Raw genomic sequence first — 20,073 nt, forward strand, 5'->3', positions numbered from 1 at the left:
TTCTTTTTTAGTTTGGACCTGGTTGTCAGACTGCTGCATACCTCCAATAAACAGCTCGCAAATTTACAAATATCAGCTTAGCTCCGCCCCCTAATCACATGACAGTGAGGTCATCACAGGTCCTTCACACATACATAGCTGCCAGGGCATATTGACCAACAACATTGCAGCATAGTCCTTCACCGCTATCCTCACATCTCCTGAACATGATATCATGTCATCTCCAGTGCCAACGCTGCCAACCCCAGTGCAGCCCTCATCTAATCTAAACAAGCTATCGCTATCGTGCAAACATGTCACCACAGAGGGTTCAACGCCACCGTGCAGCTAATGCAGCTTACATGACAGTCACAAGCCACGATGTCACCAAGTTCTTGACTCTTTAAGGACCAGGCTGTTTTGTACCTTAAGGACCAAACACTTTTTAGGGATTTTACCCATGTGTTGGGTTTACTGCCCTATTTTTTTTCCTTCAGTTACCAAAATTATTTTTCCTGCGTTTTTTTTTTACCTGTGACATATAGGGCTATATTCTTAATATCTTTCTTACTGACTTTTTCCCGGTTTTTTAGTTTTAGTGGGAGCAAAAAGCTAGAAAAAAAAAAAAAATATATATATATATATATATATATATATATAAATGTTAAAATTTTTTATCTTTATAGTTTTTTTTAATTTGTAGGTTTACTCTATATATTTTCTTTTTTTTTTTTTACTTCTGTAATTATTTTTTACCACCATCTATGGCCCCCATGATGTCATAAGACCTCTGGGGGACAGTCACACATTTTGTTTTATTTATTTGACAGTTGCAGGGAAAACATCCAATTATAGTGACAATAGTCACTGGCAAAGCTGATCAGGGTCTGCTATGACCCAGCAGCTCTGCTATAGCAGGGGATCCCAGCGGTCATGTGACTGTCGCTCGTGTAGTGGAAGTTATACTTCCACTTTTTAGTACATAGCACTCATTCAGCGCTGTGTACTAGGAAATGGTAGGAAGGCAGAAAGGATTAAAAACCCCTCCTCCTGCCTTCTTCTCAGGATTATCAGCTGTGACTAACAGCCAACAACCTGATCAGCTTCTGATTGATTACAGAAGGAGCTTTAATCCCCACAGCGCTGTATATTAATAATCGGTTGGGTTTAAAGCCCAGGACCAAGTGATGCAAATTTACTGTGCTTGGTCCTAATGGGTTAAAACACATGCTGCTCATATGCGAAAGCTACGTAGCAGAGCTCTGTGTGTGTCACGTACATGTAGCAGAGCTGTATGGTGAATTGCACCACCAGAAACACTGGTACTATAATTTCCAAATAATTACGAGTCCTTCTAAAAAGCCTAAGAGATGGAAACCTTGTGAAACGAAGACCAAAGTAGTCTCTATTTTACACATCAAAGCCTATGGCTTCAGGCTGTTCTCAACATTTCAGATAGAACCCCATAGCAGGGGAAGGGGGGGGGACCTGCAATGAGAAAAGAGCCTAACCTGAGCAGAGCAATCAGTAGTTCCTGTCAGCGATTACCTGAAAGGGAGGTGGCGCCCAGCCCCTGCTAATGTACATCCGGTGGAGGATGGGGGGGGGGGAGGAATGAGCCGCTGCAGCTCTGAATGTAACTGCAGGGGAATGCCGCTGTGTGGATATTATACCGCGAGAGCATGCTCCGAATGTCTATACTAGGACACCCATTCTGCATGTGTAGACAATTACTAGGATAACTTTGGATTATCTGTGTGTATTACAATGAGGGGTGCCCTCTGGATGTGCATATGTAGTTTATAGGACAATAAATCTTAGGCTAACATAAATATATAGTTGCCAAGTAAAAATTTCACCTTATATTTAGGTCTTGTTTTGTTTGTTTTTAAGTCGAGCCCTGGTGCTTAGTTGCTTTTAGTTTATCGACCTTTAGGCTGGTTTCACAGGGATGGAGAAAAGAAAAAAAAAAGCATGATTTTCTCACAATGCAACAGTGCTACAAGTCGCATGTATGTGAAGCTCATGCTTTCCTATGGGTTCCTTCACATTAGCGATGTTTTGTAGGCTGCTACATTGCAAGAATACAAAATTGCGGCATGCTCTATACGGCCACGATTCGCAAGGTTTTGTAGCCCATGTTTCTTTATGGAGCCTTCCTTTGGGTTGCATCGCATGAAAACTGTTTTCATGCGGTGCAATGCAACATTTACAGTAGGAAGTCCTACTGTTTGAGCTCTAAAATAAACCCTAGCTACATTTAAAAAAAAAAAAAACACAATCACCTAACAGGCGCTCTCTGCTTCGCCGCACGTCTGCTTCTGAAGATCTGGCATGCTTGTTTGTAGTTTTCAGCCAGCGCTTCCTGGTTTGGACGTTCAAATTCTCTTGCTCAGCCAATCACAGCCATTCAATGCTTCCTGGAGGCGGGATTTTGAACCTCCAAACCAGGAAGCGCTGGCTGAAAACTACAAACAAGCGTGTCGGAGCTTCAGAAGCAGACTTGCGGCGGAGGGCATCTGTTAGGTTATGTGGTGTGTTATTCTTTTGTTTGTTTTTTTTTATGTAACTAGGGTTTATCTTGAGGGTCGGGCTTATATTTCAAGCATCCACCCCGAAAATCCTGGCAAAAGAGCGCTACAAAATTGCGATGTCGTAGTGAGAAAACATAGCTGCGGTATTGCTGTCGCTCATGTGAAAGAGGCCTCATGGTATAGTCTAATACACATGACCATATCAAAAATATAGTACTGCAGAGCACTTTGTGCAGAATGCACCACTGACGTGTAATGTGAAACCATACTTGTTGCATATAGGTATTGTTTGTACACAGAGGAAATGGTTTTTCAAATACTTTTCCTATTGATGCACTGGTATTCGTGTAATATATCTCCACAGGAAGTATGGGTTGGCCGGTGACCTACAGGTAACACCCTAATGGAGACATACTACAGTATTGCTGGCTCGCTCAAAGACCAGCCAGCAGGGAAGAGGAGTGGCTGGAGGACACCCCCCCCCCCCCCCCCCCGCCTCTGTCCCTCTCCATTCACTTCAGCAGCAACCACTCAGTACGGAACGGCTGCTGCTAAAGAGAATGGAAAGGGAAGGGGGAGAGTGGGAAGTACACACAGGGACCAGAGCTGGGCATTGTTTGCCCGACATTCTTCCAGTGTAAATGGCCCTTTAGTGCAGTACATTTCCACTCGAGGTTTTGTCAGCTTTTTGCGTGACCTGTAGGTCAGTGTGGCCAACCCATACGTCCGGTGGAGACATACTGCACTAATACCCGATACATCAGCTTAAAGAAGAAAAAAAAAACCTGTACCAATACAGTAGCCAACGCATATTTGATTTTTTTGGCATTTATGGACGTCTATACAGGAAACATTTGTGAAAATGCAGTCAGGTAGAAGTACAGTAAAGGTTTCAGGAGCAAGTAGTAGTACTTTTGTTATCAGTGATGTATGTACTTAAATGCTTTGGTTTGGGGTACACTGGAGGACATCAATGCTATCCTAAGATGCCCCGAAGCTGTTAAAATGATACATAAACAATTTAATGCAATGCATGTAAGGCCCCATTCACAAGGGTTTTTTTTCATAGGTGTCCTTAAAGCATCCCATTGAGTTCCATGGGAATCTGCAACGTAATTCAAATGAAGAGGATTTTTACGCAAACATAATTGAAATCTGTGTCTGGGAAGAAAGAAAAAAATAGCCATATTGAGTTTGAATGCAGATTATGCATGAAGAAAACCGCATATGCATTAGCCACATTGAATGGAATGAATTCACATGCGGATCCGTGGTGTCTTCAAACACATTCGGAGATCAGCTGCATTTCTTTCGAAAATATGTGGAATTATTTGTTATAGACGTTATTTGTTGTGCAGTTGATGAGGGGGACCACAGGATTCATTAAGATGACAAATTGATAGTATGTTGCATACATCTATTGATTAAACATAGTCTGTCATTTGTCCTTGCCATGTTCTTCTGGTTATTTGATAGTGGTTTAAAAAAGTTGCAATGTCATGAAATGTCAATGGCAATGACACGGTTGTCTCAAATATCATTACAGCCTCCTTCACAGAGGCGCTTTTCAACGCTGCATTTACTGCGGTTTCAGCAGCGCTGACATGCATTTTGTCTGCGTTTTAAGCACAGCTGAAGATGCAGCCAATTAAGCTGAATGCCAGGACTGTGTGGGAGGCCTTATCACGGGCTTAAAATCCGCAGCGTTTCTCCCGCACGCGGATCCGCACCCCATAGGGATGCATTGGACACCCACAGGTAGTTAAATACCTGCGGATGTCATTTTTCCCTTCAGGCATGGATCCGCGTGCGGGGGAAAAAAATGGACAGGCTTCATTTTTGTGCGGGAGACCCGTACCAGAATTAAACTCACCTGCTCCGGACGATGCGGTTCTTCCCTTCTTCGAGCCTGGATCTTCTTTCTTCAACCCGGCGGATGTGCCCGGCGCACGCGCGTGGCACACCGCCGGCGTGCAGAGCACATCCGCCAGGCCGAAGAAAGAAGATCCGACCGCGAAGAAAGATCCGCATTGTCTGGAGCAGGTGAGTTTATTCAGATTTTTAGGCCTCATGTCCGCGGGGCAGGAGGGACTGGCTACGGATTCTGCATGAAGAATCCGCGGCGGGCCTCATTTTCCCCGTGGACATGAGGCCTAAAATTCACCTAGCAGACGCTGTCCAGGTGCCTCCCGCTGCTCTCCGGAGCTCCGGGCAGGCTTCTGGGCACTTGTCATCGCCGACAGAGCATCTCTTGATGGTAACGGAAGAGTATGAAGAGTCTGCCTCCAGCAAGAGCCAGTGCTCGATACACCAATCACAGCTATTCATTGAATGATAAATAGAGAAAGTGGCAGCTTGACAAAGACCACAAGAGGTCGAAATGTTGCCTGTATTGGAAATGGAGGAATAAAAAGTAAAAAAAAAATTTGCACCATTTTATGCTGCTACTTTCTCTATTTATTATTGTATTTGAGTTGGACTCGGATTCCTTGGTGGGGTGGCATATGCAATTTTACAAGCCTCACCCTTTTGGCTTAAATGGTATTTGTGTGCTGCTGACATAACTGTATTGTGTATTGGAGCCATTTATTGAAGGGCTGTGATTGGTTCATCAAGCGCTGGCTCAGCCAATCAGAGCAATCGCTTGCTGGAAGCGGAGTCTTCAAACCCAGTTACCATCAAGAGATGATCTGTTGGCGATGACAAGTGCCTGGATGGCACCTGCTGAGGTTTTTGGGTTTTTTTCCATGTAGTGCAGCTTTAACACAACATCAGGAGAGGCACAGATTGTGTACACACTGACTGCAGATCTGAGAGCTGTGCAAGTGCAGGCAAGCAGAGCCTGTGAAAACAACCTCTCACAGCTAAGATGTTTGAACGTCCTAATTGCTAGAGAAGCTAAATGCATAATGACAGGCAGTGGATTAAAAAGGTGCTGCACTTTAGCCTTGATTTACAATAGTAAAAACAAGAAAAGATTTTAATGAAAGTATATTACAAGAGATTGGAGAGAGACACAGCCACATAGGAGCACAAGTGGTCTGAAAATTTAGGTACATTTTAAAAGGGTATGTTCACTTGGGTCAGAAAAGCTATACAAGAGAATTAGCATTTGCTGAATTAGGAGAATTAGCAAATCTTCAGCATTTACTGTACAAGCATTTCGGATTGGATTTTAAAATTCCATCCAAATGCAGCAAAAATACAATGCTAGATCGACTTTTGCTGCAGATAATAAAATCAGCAGAATGTCAATTTAGGCTACCTGTCCATGGGCAATTGTTCATTGCGTTACCCGCGGCGATAATCTGGCCACAGGTAACGCAGTGAACTTTCTTTAGCATTGATATGAAAAAGCGCAGCCGGTGCCTCCACGAGCGGAGAATCCTAGCAATTCTCCGCTCGTGGGATCTAAATCGCGTCAGATAGGCGCACCGCATAGAACTGACAGTAGCCCCCACGGCAGAATATCGCTGGAGATATTCCGCAACAGCCATGGACAGGGGGGGGGGGGGGGCCTAAGGCACACGGATGATTGTGATTCTTTAAAATAAAAAAAAGAAAACATTAAAAAGTTTTCACGCACATAAATATAGGTTCTGTACTTCCTAGTTCTAATTTATTTTTTATGGTCCCCATACGTAACACTCAAATAATGTGGGTGTGGGTTTTGGGTTTCTTTTTATTGCATGCATTAACTTGAAAGGGTTATTCTCATAAAGAAAAAAATTGACAAAAATAGGACACAAAGCTGGCATGTGACACGTCATTGGCTGCCGATTTTAAGCACCAAATCTGCAACGTGTGAACATTCCCCAAGTTGGCCATGACCCCAACATGCAAGTTCATTCAATAATGGAGAAGGCAATAAACTTCTGACAGTTGCTTATCCTCTGACATAAGTAGGGGATCAGGCATGGTGAAATCCAACAAGCCCCAGCCCTGTGTCCCTAGGCATCTGCCCTCGGGAGACAATCTGGCTGTATACAGATTATCTGCTCACATCAATATGTTGTGCATGAAACAGCTTTACATTCATTTTTTCCATTAGTAAAAAAAAAAAAATTCCAGAAAAATAACAATATATATTAAGAAATAAAAAAAGTTAAAACACAAAAGCCACAACATTAAAACCCACCTGCCTACCCCTCTCCTCTAGTAGTTTGCTCCAAAACATTATTTTTGTGACAAATGATAGACTTCTTCGTACGCCTCCCCGTTGATGATTCAGCGTTGAGAGCGCTCTGCTATTTTTTCTGCAGCAAATACATTCACTATTATGGGTTCCAATTTTGCAGTTTCAGCAGAGCTGCCTGCGAGGGGTCACTGCCCTGATGGAGATTTAATATCAAATCTGGGGCACGGGTCATCACTGAGCTGTATCCAGCAAAATGTCCTCTGCGGCGGAAATCTCTGGCAGTGACACATGGTGTACGAGCAATGTGCTCACATTTGCAGCTACTCATTGAGGAGAGGAGGCCAGAAGACCTGAGGGTGTCCTGTGGCATCTGCAACCAAGGCATCCAGTCCGTCCTGTAAGTTGTAAAGTAGGGCCTCCTCCACAAACTGGACTTGTTTTCCAGCACATCCTTCTTAAATGATTCTATTTTAAAGTCCTGAACAAAATTGTGGATCCTCACAAAAGTCTATAAAAGGCTGCTGACAACAACAAAAACACCACATTTCAATATGTAGTGCACCCTTACTTTCAGTCATTTACTCCGTACCCGTGTCATTTTTTTGGTGACAACTTAGACCTTCTAAGACCTATAATCATTGTTATTTGCCCATCAACATTAGAAGAAGTCTTCATAGGGCTTTGCGGAACAATCTCCATTCCTTGCTGGTCCAGTTCCCTGTCTTACAATCCCATCTTTATCATCTTCTCATCATTCACGCAGTACATACATATTATCCATTCATCTACTCCTTTGCATATCTTCAATTGTATATATCAGTCTGTAAAGCCATTTTGAAGGAGATTGAATAGCTTATTTTTTCTCTTTTTTCACAAACTTTAGATATATTATGCTTTAATTCTCTGTTTTTATGATATGTGCATTGTGATGTTAATTCTATATTATACAAGCTACCAAGGTGATTTTTTATAGATGTACATATTCAATTCCGAATCAATCATTCATGAACTATGCATCACGTTTCATTAAAGGTTATAACTATATGAAGCCAGGAGGAGTGTGTGCACGAAGGGATACAGCACCACTGCCTGGCTTATTGTGGGACATGCTGGAGGTCTCGGCATCCTAAGCTCTCCATGGCGATACATCTCACAGCATCGCGTATCAAATACATTCTGTTCGTGTGCATTCGCAGCTGAATTTCAAAAAACATTGCAACCTTATAGATCTATATTGGGAAAAACACCTTTGTATTAGGAGTCATTTAGGAATAATTGCTTCAAAAAGGTGGCAATGATGTGATTCACTACTGTAATATAAATCGCAGGAGGCGTTCGAGAAAGTGGCGCCATTTTTAAAAAGTCTGAAAATTAGTTTGTTGGTTTTAACATTTCCTTCAAAAAGTGGTCCTCCGTTTCCTGAAATGCGTTGCTGTATATATGTGTAGGAAGTATTAAAAAAACTGCTACTCTGATAGCGGATTCCACGCCTTTTGTGAACAGATTTATCCTAGTATCCGCTGGAAAGATTGGCGTCCTCTCCTGGCAATTGTTTGCAGTGGCAGCTTTGTCCATCTGACACCCTTTGTTTCCAGAGCCTCTAGTCATTGTGTTTTGTGATTATACTCATCCTATGTGGTAGGTTTTATCTTCTGCTTCTTGATTTCTGTAAGCTTTATTTCTACATGCAATATAAATGTGATTTTATTTTACAGACCCGGCAACCCATTATGTTACATTTATATGTATCTACATCATCTGTAGCTGTACATCAGTCTGTGCCCAGCCGGCGTCCATGCATACCAATCACTAAGCTTAAGAGTTTTTCTTTTTAAACGCCTAGCGATGATGCAGAATCCATGACCTTTCTGCAATGTCAATCGCGGAAGGGCTGCTAGTCGAAAGGCTTCCATTGATTTCAATGGAAGCCATCTGCGTGGAATCCATGCAAAAATGGAGCAGGCTGCAATTGTTTTTTTTTCCCACAAGTGGAAATGGATGCTCCATTGGTTTGAATTGGTGCGGAATGCCGCGGATCATCTGCAATTCGGGGGGGGGGGCCTAAATGGAAGCAAACTAGCTCCAATCAGCATGCTATATTGCCGCACTATCTATAGGCAGATTATCGGCCCCTGCAAATGAACCTTTAGAAGGCCATCTAGAAGTAATTTGAAATTCGGTAGTCTACAGCAAGATTGATTGTTTACAAGTGGAAAAGAGCCATCAGGGCAGTCCACAATCTTCCTAGCAGTGGGCATCCAGGCAAATTTAGGCCACTTTCACACGGGCAATAAAAAAAAAAAATCCCATGATTTTCTCGCGATGCAACAGTGCTATAAATCCCATGTATATGAAGCCCATGCTTTCCAATGGGTTCCTTCACATTAGCAATATTTTGTAGACTGCTACATTGCGAGAAAAAAAAAAAAACCATTGCCGCTATTAGCAATGTTTTGTATCCCATTTTTCCCTATGGAGCCTTCCTTTGTGATGCATCGCACGGAAACGTGGTTTTCGTGCAGTGCAACTTTAACAGTAAGAAGCCCTAATGTTTCCCCTAAAATAAGCCCTAGCTTCATTAGAAAAGAAACAAAACAAAAAACACACACAATACCTAAGAAAAATTACCTCAATACATTACGCAGCAGGCGCTGTCCACTGCACCGCACTTGTTTCTAGTCTTTAGCCACTGCTTCCTGGTTAGGGGGGTTGGGGGTTCATAAATCCTGCCTCTAAGATGACCTGGCTCTGATTAGTTCATTGAGCGCTGCATTGATTAGTTGAGCTGCATCGCTCGAGAACCAATCACAGCCATTGCATTGAATGGCTGTGATTGGTTGTCAAGCGCTGTGGCTCAGCCAATCAGAGCTATTGCTTTCTGGAGGGGGGGGGGGGGGAATTTGTGAACCCCCTAACCAGGAAGTGGCGGCTAAAAACTGTAAACAAGTTCAGCGGAGCTTCGGAAGAAGTGTGGCGGAGTGGAGAGCGCCTATTATGGTGGCTTATTTTCGGAGTAAGGCTTATTTTTCAAGCCCCCCCCCCCCTCCACCTCTCACTCCCAAATACCCCAGCAAAAGAGCACAACTTTGTAAAGTGACAAAATAGTTATACTGCCACAAGACAACGCAGCAATATCGTACAGAAATTGTAGCAACACAGCTGCCATATTACTGCGATTTTCTCATGGCGATATCGCTGTCGCCCGCGTGAAAGAGGCCTTAATCCAAAGTGAAGCTATTCAATGCTCAGAACTATTTTTTTTTTTGCTTTTTAAATATATTAGACTTATAACACGGCACCTACAGGCCGACAAGTACAATATTATACGGATGTTCATGATTGCACAATTTACAGAAAAAAATTGGTGATAATCGCTTGCCTGCCTGCATTTTTACTGCAGTGAAACATGCATAAACTGCAGCTCTGCACGCAGTAATATGGTGGGAGAGGGGTACTACAGCCTGTCCTGTTCAGCATCACATGGGAAACCTAAAGTCACTGATAATAATGAACACCACATTATACCAGAATATCCTTGAGGCAAATATGAAGGCATCTGTCCAGTAAATTAAGCTGGGCTGAAATTAGGTCATGCAACAAGGCAATGATCCCAAGCACTAGCGCACAATCCAATCAACATCTGAACGGCTAAAGAAACAAAATAAATTAAAGATGGAATGGCCAAATCAACTTCCAGACCTCTAACCTATACAGATGCTCTGGCGAGATCTTAAAAGAGGTCATTTCATGAGTCAGAAGGGGTAAATAAGCTGTTATTGCAGAAGCCCCACACAGATGGAGATGTGGTGTTACACGTCGGCTCTTCAGATGCAGACACACCAAATCCATCGGATGACCCAAACAGAGCATCATAACTTCCTATAATAGTGTTCAGGTCAGTCTGGGGTCCGTATTGAGTGCATATAAAGGCAGACGGAATACGCTGGTGTGGCACTGGCCTTAAGCCTGGTTTTTCCCTTGATTCTGTGCATATATAATCAGGCACTGTATACGTTCTTCCCTGGAATGCTTATATTGGAGAATGTGTCCGTATACACGGCACCTGAAGCAGCCTGGCATGAACAGAAGCCATGTGGCTCCATAGTAAGGAGCCTCTATACATTGGACTCTGCCATGTGTATTACGCATATGTGATACATTGCAATTCATAGGCAAATCAAACATATTGCCTTATGCTGTTCTACTCACGTGTGTGTAAACATTGCTAAAAACACGAGCGGGGAAAAAAAAAAAACACACTGCACGTTCTATTTTGCCATGTATTTCAAGTGATAGACCATTGTTCTCCAAGGACATGTAATCAAAGCCGCCAATACGCAATTGCATAGTGTATGGGCGGTGTATATACACGTTGTTGTGAAGTGACAGCGCGGGAAATTTTTTATTTATTTTAAGTAAAACTCTGCATGACAGCGTGCGTAAGAAGCGCTGTCATGTGCAGCACAATATCGCTGGCATACGTGGCGATAGGACGGCTACACAGTGGTAAAAACCTGTGTGACTTGTGCAGGGTTTTATGCATACAGCCGTGTAAGCCCGGCCTTATGTTCATTAGAAACTGCGCTAAAAACTTTTTTTTTTCAGTCCAATATCACCTTGGTCTGATTTCCTGCACTGGCTGCCCGTTAAATACAGAATTCAATTTAAACTCGCCACCTTCATCCACAAAGCCCTCCACAGTGCAGCGCCCCCCTATATCGCCTCCCTCATCTCAATCCATCAACCAACCCGGGCTCTCCGCTCTGCTAACGAAACCAGACTGAGCGCCCCTTTAATTCGAACTTCTCATTCCCGCCTCCAAGACTTCTCCAGAGCAGCACCGGTCCTCTGGAATGCACTATCAAAGGCTACCCGAGCAATCCAGGACTCGCAGAACTTCAGGCGTGCTCTAAACACGCACCTCTTCAGGGAGGCATACCGCATTCCCTAAACAAACCCCTCTGTACTCCGCCTGATAACATACTCCCTGACCTACTGACTGCAATCCCTGCTAGCCATCTTAAACCGCTACTGCAGTCATACTGTTTCTGCCATCACATGGCCAAATGTCTGACCATTGTCTGTGTATAGCACCCCTCACTGTCCACCTCAATATACCATGCACATCTCTAGCCCTTTACCTTCTGTATCACCCCATTACTTGTAGTATGTAAGCTCGTTGGAGCAGGACCCTCACCCCTATTGTTTCCATCAGCTGATTACGATTGTAACCGTGGTTCTGTAATGTTTGTACTTTTGTCTTTCTGTATTCCCCGTCTATGTAAGCGCTGCGGAATATGATGGCGCTATACAAATAAAGATTATTATTATTATTATTTCCTTAAAAATTTTTTTAAAGACACAAATGTATATTATCTACAAAACAGGATCTAGGAACAAGCCAAAACATTGTTGCAATAGAAATTCTTGGTTCCGATTGCAGCACAAGCACTTCTGCAATATTAGCACAGGTCAGAGGTATTGACCTTGACGGTAAGAGCAGCTATAAAGAATTCCCGACTGTTTCCAGATTTCCTCTTCACATACTTCCCAAATACGAGTATGTGGTTACTAGTTCAGCGTATAATGGACTAACATCTGCAAGTGAAATAAACGGTAAACAGGCTCTAACAGCTCCTGATGAGACAGAATGCTAAGTGGTCAACCCTATAAAGTCAAGTTAAGAGACGGGATGAGCAACATTTCTTCATCCTTCCACCTGAATGACGCGACAGACATTACAAACTGCAACACATTAAGTCTCTCTACAGAACAAGTATTTACGTGCTACAAGACAATGAAGAATGCCCATTTTTTTTAATCTCCGCTGGACACGGCAACGTGAGGTACGGCTGTACATGTTAGCATGGCGCTAAGGGATGCTGTGATCAGCTTTCTAATGACAGGATCTACGTGTGGGGGAGGGGCAGGAATGCTGCAGCAGGCTCTCTTCAGCACAGCAATCTAGATGTCAATCTAATTCTGGTTATTCATCAATTCCCGATTGTCTTACTAACTTTACAGCATCCGTTACGTAGAAAAAAAAACCCTATTGGGTTATAAGATTTCACACTCTGGACCGTTATAGGATTACACTCAGGCTTCCTTTGACACTGAATATTTGCAAAGGTTATGTTGTATTCAGTCAAGACGAAATGCTACAAACTCCATCTGTAGACGGAAAATGTCATCTCACAACCTCCGGCCCGAAGCTCAAGATTTCACTTCAGTGATTCTGAAATACAGACCGTACTATACACCGGAAATACAGGACAGAAGTGCTGGATGGTTACTGCAAGGGTTTGCCCTTTATATGGTTCGCGTGGTACGTTTTTAATACTAAGTTCAAATTTACATTGGAGAAACCCCATATATATTTGTAGATGGGGGTCTCAGGATCAGCGCACCACCTCAATATAGGCCACTAAAAAAAAAGAAGCAGATGGCCAAGCAAACCCATAAACAAGGCTCAACCTAATTAAATCACTGCTTACAAAAGCAGCAGAGTAAACAATAAGGACAACTGGTAAAAAAATGCAAAACTGGGCAATCTAGCGAAAAAAGAAACTATGTATATCGCACTCAGAAACTTCCATCGAGGTTATCCTAAATTGTCTATTAAAAATAATAGTATAATAAAATGTCACCAAAAACTGCAAAGTAAGAACAAGCCAAAGAGTTATCTGATCGGACCCCGGGGCAATACTTGGAGACATCTGGTTGTTTTGCATCTATGAAACTCTCTTTCCAGGAACTGGGGAAATAAAATCATCCGGAATGAAATAAAAAAGTCTTTTGCTGTGTTTAACCCTCGTGTGGCACCAGCCTTGTTCATTGCACTTTGGAACCAGTACCACACGATGGTTAAAGAGATTCCCAATACGTGGAACCAAATAGCACTGGACGCGGGTTAATATTTACTCACCTCTCAAAGCTCCGGCATCAGTTGATCTGCGGTCCCCATCAGCTACTGCAGATGATGGATAGGAATCATGACCGCAGCAGACAATTCCTGGCTGCAGCGGTGACGTGGGTCACGTGCCTGGACGACGCATCACAGCAGAAGTGACAGCAAAGACCAACAGAGGACCATGTTTGACAGCGATTTGGAAGAGGAGTCAATTATTTGTTATTGTAGCCATATAAAGCTTCTCTACGTTTATTTTAAACTGGTAAAAGCCTTTAAAGTGATTTTATCACATCTTTAAGGCCGGCTGCACATGACTGGGTAGGATTCCGGATGTGGGATCCTGCAGCGGAATCTGACCCTGTGCCGGCCGGTGACCCCGCGTACCTGTATTCTGCTGTTCTTATCTGTGCTGCGTACGGTCTGGACGGCACGCCATCAGACATGTACAGTACAGATTTTCCTGTGCCGTCGCTAGGCGATAGACGCAGAATCCGTGACCTGTCCGCAATTTTAATTGCCGACAAACCGCCGGTGGGACGGCTTCCATTGACTTCAGTAGAAGCTGTCTGTGCAGACACAGCACTAAAGTAGCGCATGCTGCAATTTTTCCTTCAAGCAGAAAATTGCAATTGATTTCTGCTCGTGTGCAGGAAAAAGTGCTTTTCCATAACATGCTATGGTTGGCATTTGCTGCGGAACTCAGCGGCGGACGCCCGCTCCGGATAACGCAATGCAAATATGCCCGCATGCAGGCAGCTCAAGCATTTGTTCGCATCTGCATCTGAGGTTCAGAAACTCAGTTGCTGATTTGCGCAAGAAAACAGGAAAAAAAACAGTGCAGCACGCAGCGCCAATTCATCCTGCAAATTCAAGCAAAATGCCTGATTATCGGCTGGAAATTGAATGGACCCCGTTAGTCATAAGACAGAACCGTTCAGCCAGGGGGGGCAGTTTTCTTGCTCTCTGAACAGAACAGGAAAACAGAACTTCCCAACACCGATGTGAACGGACCCCGACGCTGGTAGCAGTCAGAGGGATCATTAAAAAAAAAAAAAAAGTGTGAAAATGTAAAAAAAGAAAAACTGCGTTTACTCGCTGTCCCCCCCCCCCCCAGTCTGTTTACATGCTACATTTAGGATGCAATGGTCATGTATCCATGCCATGAACTGGAACGTTATCATTGACCACCTATATACAGGTCTATGGGCTCCTCGTTAGTTGGCCCATGTGACCGGTGTATAGGACATCACCATGGTCACGGGATCCAGCAACTAAATGGTAAATACGTTTATTTAAGGTAGTAGGGGAGGGTACGTTTAAAAAAAAAAGGGAAAAAAAAAAAAACACGAAAAAACAGTGTCACAAAAGGTCAAAGCAGGCATTTGTTACGGTCCTTTTACACCTGATGAGCAAACGATGCCCGACACTCGCCCCAGTGTTGCTGGCTCCTGCTCAGCCACACAGGAGAGTGTTGTTGGCATCGCTCACACCGCTGCCAGGATGGAGGTGGAGCGCCCTCTCCCTGCCCGCCTCCATTCGCTGCGTGCATTTATATGATTACTGAGATTCCTGCGGGAATCTGAAGGATTCTGACTGATCTTCGTCTCGTGGACCTTTAGGATGGCTTTACACGGAACAACTATCATCTAAGCAATCACTCAATAAGCGAATGTGATAGCTGTTCCATGAAAACACGGCCACCAAGCGACCCACGGGTATAATCCGGGCACTGGTGGTTTGGCTTCAGCTCACCTAATACCAGTCACTCAGCTGTAAACAGGTAATAGTTTTCCAACGACTAGTCAATAACTTCGCAGGGCGGCATGCGCTTCGACAACCGTGAACACGAGCAACAACTGCTCTGTTAAAGGCATGCGATAACAGTGGCGTACAGCAACTCCTCGCCGGAGCGACTAGTCATACGATAATTGTCCCGTGTAAGCCTGGGGAACGGTTACAGTAACGAGTTCCCAGCTCTTCCTGGTTGCCACCGACAACGACACCAACGTTTCTGCATTTCTCCCACCGATGCCAGTTAGGAGTATCCCGCTATACAGGACCTGCGAGCGCACGGCAGGGCCTCATTGACACCGGCGGATTATCGGACAACTTCTTAGGGACCGTGTCCTCCTCTGCATCGCTGGATACGGATTTGCTTATTTTACGGACGTGTAAAAAAAAAAAAAAAAAAAAAAAAAAAACACAACATGTCCGTAGTCACCGACCAAAATTGAAGTCTGTGGAAGCTCAGCGAATACGCACGCAGAAGTGTATTCATGCAGACGAAAAACAACCATGCAATTTTCGTGCGTTGTGAGAAACCCGAATACACAGCCTATTATTCGCGGTGCATGTATTTACATGGGCGGTTGTTTCCTCGCAGCGATGCGGAAAGATCGTCGTATTTTCATGCGAATCTCACAAGAGAACATGTAAATGTGCGTCTTCACATATCATACGGAAGGGGGCGGGGCTGTGCGATGCAAATCAGGTCGGACCCGCCGTCGCCCGTGTGAATGCACCCTTAGGCTGGTCTCACACGAGCGTATACTGCTGCGTGTTATGTGCGCACTTTATGCATGCGGAATATGCAGTGTCAGTTCCCATAGACTTTTAATAGAGCCGCTCACGCCATGCACGGAAAAAAAAGTTTAAAATTACGCCGCATTGTTTATCTTGGCGCATATTACACACACCATGATAGTGCATGCGGTTTAGCGGTACACAGCAAGTCCATGGATCATTGGACTCGCTCCACGCTAAACCGCGGCCTGCTTGCAAAAACAGTCATGTTTGCCCGACGTCATGTACACGAGACCGCGTGGGGGGAAAAAAAGGGGGGACATTAATACGGATTTCTTACGTCTTTATGTGCACGTAAGAAACGCAGTGAACACGGATGCAACATGGGTGTAAAAAACATAGGTACAAAAATCCCAAAACACTAAATACAGAAATACGGGCAGTGAAAACAGTGCGCCAAAACTACATCCTCACATGTGAATGAGCCCCAATAATCACGCCGCACGTAATGACAGATGACCCCCAAAATACTGGCATTTTGCTCCTATAGAAGCATCCGGTAAGAGTGGTACCGGCGCCACAAGCACTGGGCACCGTCGGAGCCCCCGGCAGGGGTAGTGGCACCGGCGCCGCCAGCGCCAGACGCCCCCAGGAGAGGCAGTGCTACCAGTGTCACCAGCATCTGGCACCCCCCAGTAGGGGTAGTGGTGCCGCCGGCACCCCCCAGTAGGGGTAGTGGTGCCGCCGGCACCCCCCAGTAGGGGTAGTGGTGCCGCCGGCACCCCCCAGTAGGGGTAGTGGTGCCGCCGGCACCCCCCAGTAGGGGTAGTGGTGCCGCCGGCACCCCCCAGTAGGGGTAGTGGTGCCGCCGGCACCCCCCAGTAGGGGTAGTGGTGCCGCCGGCACCCCCCAGTAGGGGTAGTGGTGCCGCCGGCACCCCCCAGTAGGGGTAGTGGTGCCGCCGGCACCCCCCAGTAGGGGTAGTGGTGCCGCCGGCACCCCCCAGTAGGGGTAGTGGTGCCGCCGGCACCCCCCAGTAGGGGTAGTGGTGCCGCCGGCACCCCCCAGTAGGGGTAGTGGTGCCGCCGGCACCCCCCAGTAGGGGTAGTGGTGCCGCCGGCACCCCCCAGTAGGGGTAGTGGTGCCGCCGGCACCCCCCAGTAGGGGTAGTGGTGCCGCCGGCACCCCCCAGTAGGGGTAGTGGTGCCGCCGGCACCCCCCAGTAGGGGTAGTGGTGCCGCCGGCACCCCCCAGTAGGGGTAGTGGTGCCGCCGGCACCCCCCAGTAGGGGTAGTGGTGCCGCCGGCACCCCCCAGTAGGGGTAGTGGTGCCGCCGGCACCCCCCAGTAGGGGTAGTGGTGCCGCCGGCACCCCCCAGTAGGGGTAGTGGTGCCGCCGGCACCCCCCAGTAGGGGTAGTGGTGCCGCCGGCACCCCCCAGTAGGGGTAGTGGTGCCGCCGGCACCCCCCAGTAGGGGTAGTGGTGCCGCCGGCACCCCCCAGTAGGGGTAGTGGTGCCGCCGGCACCCCCCAGTAGGGGTAGTGGTGCCGGTGGCACCCCCCAGTAGGGGTAGTGGTGCCGGTGGCACCCCCCAGTAGGGGTAGTGGTGCCGCCGGCACCCCCCAGTAGGGGTAGTGGTGCCGGTGGCACCCCCCAGTAGGGGTAGTGGTGCCGCCGGCACCCCCCAGTAGGGGTAGTGGTGCCGGTGCCGCCGGCACCCCCCAGTAGGGGTAGTGGTGCCGGTGCCGCCGGCACCCCCCAGTAGGGGTAGTGGTGCCGGTGCCGCCGGCACCCCCCAGTAGGGGTAGTGGTGCCGGTGCCGCCGGCACCCCCCAGTAGGGGTAGTGGTGCCGATGCCGCCGGCACCCCCCAGTGGGGGTAGTGGTGCCGATGCCGCCGGCACCCCCCAGTAGGGGTAGTGGTGCCGATGCCGCCGGCACCCCCCAGTAGGGGTAGTGGTGCCGATGCCGCCGGCACCCCCAGTAGGGGTAGTGGTGCCGATGCCGCCGGCACCCCCAGTAGGGGTAGTGGTGCCGATGCCGCCGGTCACTCCACACCTAGCTGGCAGCTATTCGCCAGGCGTTGCACAACGATCACATTTAACGATTTGCTTGTCCGGATCTGATTGGACACGACGATCATCATTACAGATCTGCACTGTTTTACGATGTGCCAAACGTGATCCGACCTGCCAGCCATCTGCCACCGTGGTGACAGCCCCCATCATCCGGGCTGGGGTAGTGACTGACCCCCACAATGCCGGTGACCTCACCTGACAGCTCCGTACAGCGCCGCCGCCCCCAGCCCGGACTACAATGAATGGCGAGACTCCACATCCTCCACCAGCAGCAGCCGCACATAGCGGCACAGCAGCAGCAGCCGGCGGTGTCCCACCTTCGTGAACGTACAACCGGCTCTTACCTTCACGGAGAGGATGACTGCCAGGCCGGTCCGGTACACAGCGTCCTCCGTCCGTCTACGGGGCCAATAGAGAGCCGGCGGGAATGCCTCACAGTCAGGTGCAGCTTCCCTGTCAGCCGGAGCTCGGTGCTCTGCCCGCCGCTGCGCACTCTCACACAGCTTACACGCAGCGCTTCGCTATTCTCCTCCCGCCAACACGGCGCGCGCACCGCCGACCAATCACAGCGTAGGATGCCTCAGCCCTCGCCACGCCCCTGGCGCGCGCTCCTGCGGCCCTTGACAATAGCCTACGTGAAGAGGGTGTTGACGTTCTCTGGCTCCGCCCACCCTTTACGTGCGTCACTGCGGGCAAGATTTACATGAAGCCCACAAGGTGACATGTTGGTAACGGGCTGTGTCACGTGATAGGGAGAAGAGCAGCTGGCGGCCTCTGGCAAATTGCAGCCTCTGATATTGGTGTCGGGGGATTTAGCTTTTGCTAAACAGTAAAAAAAAAAAAAAAAAAAAAGATTACAGTTTCTTCTTTCTTTTTGGAAGCTCTAATTAATTCTATTTGTATTGTCTTTGTGCTACACTGGGACACAGCTAAACCACTTTATTAGATTATGGGATTCCCAGAGGTTGGGTATGGGGCTGGAGGCTGGAATTCATCTATAGGTTCCATTCATCTCCTATTTAATGGCTTTCTGTTAACAATTAGATCTTTTTAAGCCATATAACTGAGCAGTGGACAAGCAAGTGTTGATTTCCCAAGGGTGCAAAATGGTGCAGGGTAGTGGTATAGCTGCAGGGGGCGCTAGACTTGGTTTTTGAGCCATTCGTTCCGTGTAAATGGGCCCTAGTACAGAGTTTGCATAAGCCTCTGGTTCAGGGTGCTGAACTTATATCCATCCTTTTGGCAATTTGCATATGAACGTTTTTTTCCGTCCGATTTTCGGATGAAGATAACACGTGTGCACGGTCCCACACATCGGACAGCATTAAAATTTGTATGCAAGAAGCCATAATCCGTTTTTGTCAACAGACTTCTGGCAGTTCTAGTCATGGCAGTATATCATGTCTGCCAGCAGACTCAGAATGCTACGGGATGATGCCACAGCGGTTTCCCATCTCCGTCGCAGTTTCGCTTTCCTGCTCTGTTCAGCCAGCAGGAAAGGGGAGTCCCCGTGGCCGAATGTCTCCGTCTTATGATGCGAACAGCTCCAAACGCACCGCGTTGACTATAATGGGGTCCATTCATTTTCCGCTCGGCTGTCTGGCTTTTAGCCAGAAGAAAATGCGCTGCTGATAGGTCATCAATAGATGATTGCTGGGCATCTCCACTCGGGATCCCCACCGATCAGCTGATTCCCAACAGCCCTGTCAGTACAGGCAGTGCAGGACGCAGATCGTGCTATCTGTATTTTCTGTACACCCCTGCATGATGAGGTTGTGTGTGTGCGATAGGCATTTAGAAAGCAAGATCTCTGCAGTTCTCTGAGAACAGTGTACAGCACAGCAGCAGCTCCTCCCACCAGTACTGAGAGGATGGAGAACCAGATATGCACCCTGCACTGAGGAAAATGGGG

At 46.9% G+C, this 20,073-nt stretch overlaps 1 protein-coding gene and 1 long non-coding RNA gene across 3 annotated transcripts in view; one reads left to right on the plus strand and one right to left on the minus strand.

The window, feature by feature from the left end:
• LOC136576400 (uncharacterized) overlaps nt 1-3,963 on the plus strand; it is a 28,190-nt gene extending 24,227 nt beyond the window's left edge. Inside the window, exon 2 of the long non-coding RNA XR_010786364.1 lies at nt 3,583-3,963. This is a non-coding gene — a long non-coding RNA (uncharacterized lncRNA). The remainder of the gene's footprint in view (nt 1-3,582) is intronic.
• The window catches only part of ADARB1 (adenosine deaminase RNA specific B1), a 133,278-nt gene extending 114,588 nt beyond the window's left edge, over nt 1-18,690 (minus strand). For both annotated transcript variants that reach the window (XM_066575649.1, XM_066575647.1), the window contains exon 1: nt 18,506-18,690. The gene's annotated coding sequence lies outside the window, so the exon portion shown is untranslated. The remainder of the gene's footprint in view (nt 1-18,505) is intronic.
• Nucleotides 18,691-20,073: the final 1,383 nt, after the last annotated feature.

The sequence above is a fragment of the Eleutherodactylus coqui genome, chromosome 8 (assembly GCF_035609145.1).
Source record: "Eleutherodactylus coqui strain aEleCoq1 chromosome 8, aEleCoq1.hap1, whole genome shotgun sequence".
NCBI lineage: Eukaryota > Metazoa > Chordata > Amphibia > Anura > Eleutherodactylidae > Eleutherodactylus > Eleutherodactylus coqui.